Here is a 5934-nt window from a genome sequence, read left to right on the forward strand (position 1 = left end):
ATATATATATATATAATTATATATTATATATAATGTATAAAATATTATATATATTATGTATATTATAAATATATAAAGCTGTGAGCAATATGTACGTTGCTTATAGGTAACCTGGCCTAAAGCATTTTGTTATAGTGGCTTGAAGCAACAGTAATGCAAAGATAATGGTTTAAAACAACAACATCAGCCAGGTAGTGGTGGTGTGCGCCTTTAATCTCAGCACTTGGGAGGCAGAGGCAGGCGGATTTCTGAGTTTCAGGCCAGCCTGGTCAACAGAGTGAGTTCTAGGACAGCCAGGGCTATACAGAGAAACCCTGTCTCGAAAAAAAAAAAAAAAAAAAAAACTATAAAAAACCAAATAAAACAACAACATCAACAAAACCTAAAAACCTCTAGGACAAAGGGCTCAGGTAAAGACTGGTCATCTAGAATCAAGAAGGAGGTAGGTGAGACAGCAGTAGGCTGCTCTGCTCAGTGGCAACCAAGAGACCAGAGTCAGAATGCTCCAGGGATATGGGAAGGCAGTTTCAAATTTGTAATTCTATTCTAGAATCTTATCAGAATAAACAAACAAAATTCAAATATTCAGTTTATCAACCATTACCTTTTCTGGGGAAAGCGTGTGTGTGTGTGTGTGTGTGTGTGTGTGTGTGTGTGTGTGTGTGTATACATGTGCACATGTAGGGGTGTGTGCATATGTGAGACATGTGCACATCCATGTATAGGACAGGTGTACCTCTATCACTGTCTACTTTTCTATTGTTTTGGTTTGGTTTTTTAGCAAGGGTCTCTCACTAAACCCAGAGCTCAAATACTGGCTAACTGGCTGGCTACTGGGCTCCAGGGACCCCTTCTCTCAATCCCCAGAACACTCAAGGTTATAGGTGCAAACCACCACATTCAGATTTTTTGTGGGTGCTGGGGATCTGAGCTTGGCCCCTCATATTTGCACACAGGCACTCTGCTCACTGACCCTTCTCCCCAACCTCCAGGGAAGATTTTTCAGGTTGTTTTGTGTTTTTGTTTGTTTGTTTGTTTGTTTGTTTGTTTTTCGAGACAGGGTTTCTCTGTAGAGCCCTGGCTGTCCTGGAACTCACTCTGTAGACCAGGCTGGCCTCGAACTCAGAAATCTACCTGTCTCTGCCTCCCAAGTGCTGGGATTTGTTTTGTTTTTTAAACCTAGATAGAAGTTGGTGGAGACATTGCTCAGCAGTTGTGATGGCAATTCTTGGTTGTCAACCTGACTGCATCAGAAGGAACTACAATCCAGAAATAAAGAGCACACCTGTTAGATTGTTTTGCTTGGTTTGAAAGGTGTGAATCCACTCCTAGTCCAGACCTTTGAGACAGGAAGACATTCTGTCTTGGAACCAGAACTTGAGGCAAGAAGACACACCTTCTTGTTGTTTGAGTTTTTTGTTTGTTTGTTTGTTTTTGTTTTTCCAGATAGGATTCTTTGTGTAAGCGTGGCTGTCCTGGAACTAGCTTTGTAGACCAGGGGAAACACGCATTTAATCTGGGCCGCACCTTCTAAGGACATGGAAAGCCTATCTAAGGACATGGAAAAACAACAGCAAACAAACAAACAAACAAAAAAACCGGAAGCTTTTGTTCTTTGTCTTCTTGCTCTCCCCTTGCTAGCAAGTCCATCCCTTCATTGGCACTAGAGCCTACCCTTTTGGAATTCCAGTGTCTACTGAAGACCAGCTGAGACATCCAGCCTGTATACTGAACAACTTCTAGATTCTTGAGCTTTCCATTTGTAGACCACCACTGTTGGATTAGTTGGATCATAGACTGTAAGTGACTCTAATAGATCTCCCTTCTATACTCATAGAAAAAGAGATCCATTCTATACATTCTGCTTGTCTAGAGAACCCTGACTAATACCGCAGTATAGATTAAGAATGTTTGCATGGGCTGGAGAAATGGCTCAGCAGTTGAGAGCACTGACTGCTTTTCTAGAGGTCCTGAGTTCAATTCCCACCAACCACATGATGGCCTTCAGCCATCTGTGATGGGATCCAATGCCCTCTTCTAGTGTCTGGGGACAGCGACAGTGTACTCATATACATGGAGTGAATGAATCTTTAAAAAAAAAAAAAAGGCAAAAGAGTGTTTGCTGTTCCTACGGAGTGCCTGGGTTTGGTTACCATACTCATGTGTCATGTGTCCCTGTAACTCCAGCCCTAGAGGATTCAATGCTGCCTTCTGGTTTCCACAGGCACCCGCATGCCTGTGCTGTATATAAATACACACAAGCACATATACATACAAATAAATAATATTTTTAAAGTCTCTCTGAGGGTACTGTCACACACCAGTAATCCTAGCACTCAGGAAGCCAAGGCAGGGGGATCAGGAGTTCAAAGCCATTCTCAGCTGCAAAAGGAATTTGGGGCCAGCCTGGGCTACATAAGACCCTGTCTTAAATACCAAAGAAAACAAAACACCCGGAAAACAAAACTCTTTACCTGAGGTAAAAATACACATTTGCTACACTTTTTTCTAGTTCAGTTACTTCCAAGAGTGTTCTCCCATGTCCCTTAAGCACGTTCACACTGTTACACACCAGCGGGCCACGCGGCTCTTCATTCTGCTTAACTGCAAGTTCACTAAACACTAACTCCCCACGGCCTCTTCCAGCCCTGGGTAACCACCATCGTGGTTGGTGTTTCCCATCTTTGAATTTGCCTAGTCTGAGTACCCACAGGTAGACACTCCTATGAATTTCTCCTTTGTCCTTTGTCCTTTGGTGATGGGCACACTGTCTTTAAGACTCATCCATCCATGTAGAGACAACATCTGACAGAACTTCTTTTTGTTTGTTTGTTTGTTTTGGTTTTTCGAGACAGGGTTTCTCTTGTAGCCCTGGCTGTCCTGGAACTCACTCTGTAGACCAGGCTGGCCTCGAACTCAGAAATCGCCTGTCTCTGCCTCCCAAGTGCTGGGATTAAAGATGTGCACCACCACCACCCGGCTCCTGACAGAACTCCTAAGGAATGAAACCCATCCTGTCTCACGGATAGTTCCCATGTGGCTTCTCCATCCATCTGCAAATAGACATGGGGTTGCTTCCAGCCATGTTTCAGCTGTGTGGTAATGCTTCTGTGAACATGCTGTGAACCAATCTCTTCGGACAACATTTCCATCCTTCCGGGTGTACATGAAGTTTCTTTCTCACATTCACACCAATCTGCCTCCCTCCAGCTTTCCATAAATTTAGCTGCCTGTCCTGCTGCAGCTGGTTTGTCGGTTTTTGAAGACCTCTAACTTGGACACCTATCTCTTCAGTTCAGCTTCCATTGGAGCCAGCCTCGCTGCCATCCGCCTGGCTGCTTCTTACTAGGCAGGTGACAAAATCCAAGGTGGAATCCAGCATCAACCCCTAGATCTGCTGCTCATAGGAATCCTTGCTTGGTGATAGCGGAGGGTCACTACTTTCCCCCAGAGACAGCGAGAAGGGCAAAACCCTGGAAGAGTCACATTCTGGCTGTTTCCCTGATGGCTCAAACTTATTCCATCTGACCAATTTCACCCCTGTTTCTCTTTGGGCCCATGTTTTGATACATGGCACTTTCTCCGGCCATTTAAGCCTTGAACTTGACCACCAGGGGTGGGAAATACATTAGCTCCCTCCAGGAACACGCAGCCTTACCACAGCCGAGGAAGAGTTTGAGGGAAAGGCAGAGACAGAGATGTAGCACCTCCTGCTCCAGCCCACTGGATGCCTGCTACCATGGGCACTGTGCTGAGCTCAAGGTGTTCATAGGCTTGAGTGTGCGCCCTGGGGTAGGAGAAGGCATAGCTCCCCTCACCATCTCAGGAAGGCCTTAAACAAACAAAGCACAGCCATGCGAAGAAACAGAGAACCCGAGGAGCTAAAAAGATTTCATCCCTTCAGGTCTCCTTGGACTCTTACAAGTGTGTGTCTCTGTGTGTGTGTGTATTTATAAGTGTGCATTTGTGTGTGTATTTATGTGTGCACTTGTGTGTGTATGTGCACTTGTATGTAAAGTTTCAAAGGTTATTTTTTTTTCAGAAATATACTGCCTGCTTTACTTACCAAAATACATCCTGTGCCTTCTATGGAATGTTCTCCCCTTAGTTGATCAGCTTTGTATGTGTACTGTGTACCTGCGCACACATGTATTGTATGTACAATGGATAGAGGGCACTGCAGGTGGTTAAGGGGCACAGCTTTGTACAGTCTTCATAAACATATGTATATATGCATCCACACCCATGGCATCAGCAAGCTGGCAGCACCCCTCCCCCACACACACACACCACAATGTTCTCATCCTCTCTCCCTTCTTCCCTGCCCCTCCCCCAGGGAGCTCCTAATCTCTGCCACGGCAGACAGGTCTCCAGAGGAATGGAAGCCTCAGTATGGACTCCTTACCACCTGGCTTCTTTCTCTTAGCACAGTGATGGCGAGGTCCACCCATACTGTCTGATACACTCCTGTTTATTCCCGTGTATGTTGTCTTCTGAATGAATTATCTTTTTCTGAATCCCAGGTTGGTTGGTTGGTTGATTTTTAAATTTTAAATTAAAAAAATTATTTAATTTTTTAAAAAACTGTGCAAATTTGGATACATTACAAACAGAAAAGTATTAAGGGACCTCCAGCACTACCAGGGGACAGTTTTCAGGATTTTGCCAGTCAGACTCAGCTCTTCACCACCAGAGGGCACTGTTCTCCCAGCACAGTGGTCAGTGTCAATGGCCTGTTGGGAAGTGTTCCTTATGGTTTCACAAAAAGCCCCAATCCTCCATAACTACCAGCAGACCCCAGTAGCAAGCGAGGCACACAAGCCTCCATTCCTGACCCTAACAGAGCTGGGAACCCCACGGAGGGAGCAGGGCCCATCTGAGCCTTCCAAACCCTAGGAGCTGTTCCTCTAGCTTGTAAAAATCTTACCCCGGCTATCCTACTGATGCTATCATCTCCCAGGATCCTGCCCCTAAGATCTGAGAGGAGCATCTGCCTTTCTATTTCCTTTCCATTTTCAAAGTGTTTCCATTTAGAATTGACTTTTTTTGAGACAGAGTCCCTGGCTGGCCTGGAGCTCCCTATGTAGACCGAGATGGCCTCAAACTCATGGAAATCACCTGCCTCTGCCTCGCAAGTGCTGGGATCACAGACCAGCACCACCACAGCCTGGCTTAGAAAGAAAATGGAAGTGACTTCCCACTTCTGGTTTTCTGGTGGAATGTGCCATTCTTTTATCAAGGGCTGAGCTCCTGCAGTGCCCCCTTTGCCATCTGTCACAATGAGGAGACTTCAAATTGCACATCCTAAGCTGACACCTGTTCCCTTGTAGAGAAGCACACACACACACACACACACACACACACACACACACACCACCACCACCACCACTACCACCACCACCACCACCACCACCACCACCACCACTACGGCTCGGTAACAAACATCTGACAGGGGCTTTGCTGTGTCCTTCAAGATTACAAAATGGCTCTTGAAAACACCAATTCAAATCCCTAGGTTTACTCAGCTTTCCCCCTCTGCAGAATTTGAAGTTTCAAATACCCTAACCATTGATGTTCAAGTTCTAGTGACTCTGAAAAAGGACTTCTGCCTTAAGTGCTTCATGTGGCCACGAGATTAAAAATTAATTCAAAACAGTAGCAGGAGACGGGGTTGGGCCCATGACTTAGAGCTGGGGATTTGACAGACTATCTCACATCCCTTAAAATATGTAAGAATGCCCTACAGGGAAAGTCTGCTTATGAGATGGTTCAAGTAGGACAATTCACATTAATAGAAACACACATACATACAAATACACATAAATAAAATTTAAAAGTTAGAAAGATTATCCCTACCTTTAATTTATTTTTTGTTTGTTTTTCGAGACAGGGTTTCTCTGTGTAGCCCTGGCTGTCCTGGAACTCACTCTGTAG

At 44.9% G+C, this 5934-nt stretch overlaps 1 protein-coding gene across 1 annotated transcript in view; it reads right to left on the reverse strand.

Moving 5' to 3' along the window:
* Positions 1-5934, reverse strand: part of Cys1 (cystin 1) — a 16353-nt gene that overhangs the window by 5140 nt on the left and 5279 nt on the right. The gene's annotated exons all lie outside the window — the stretch shown is intronic.

This window comes from Mastomys coucha, unplaced genomic scaffold (genome assembly GCF_008632895.1).
Source record: "Mastomys coucha isolate ucsf_1 unplaced genomic scaffold, UCSF_Mcou_1 pScaffold6, whole genome shotgun sequence".
In the NCBI taxonomy this organism is placed as follows: Eukaryota; Metazoa; Chordata; class Mammalia; order Rodentia; family Muridae; genus Mastomys; species Mastomys coucha.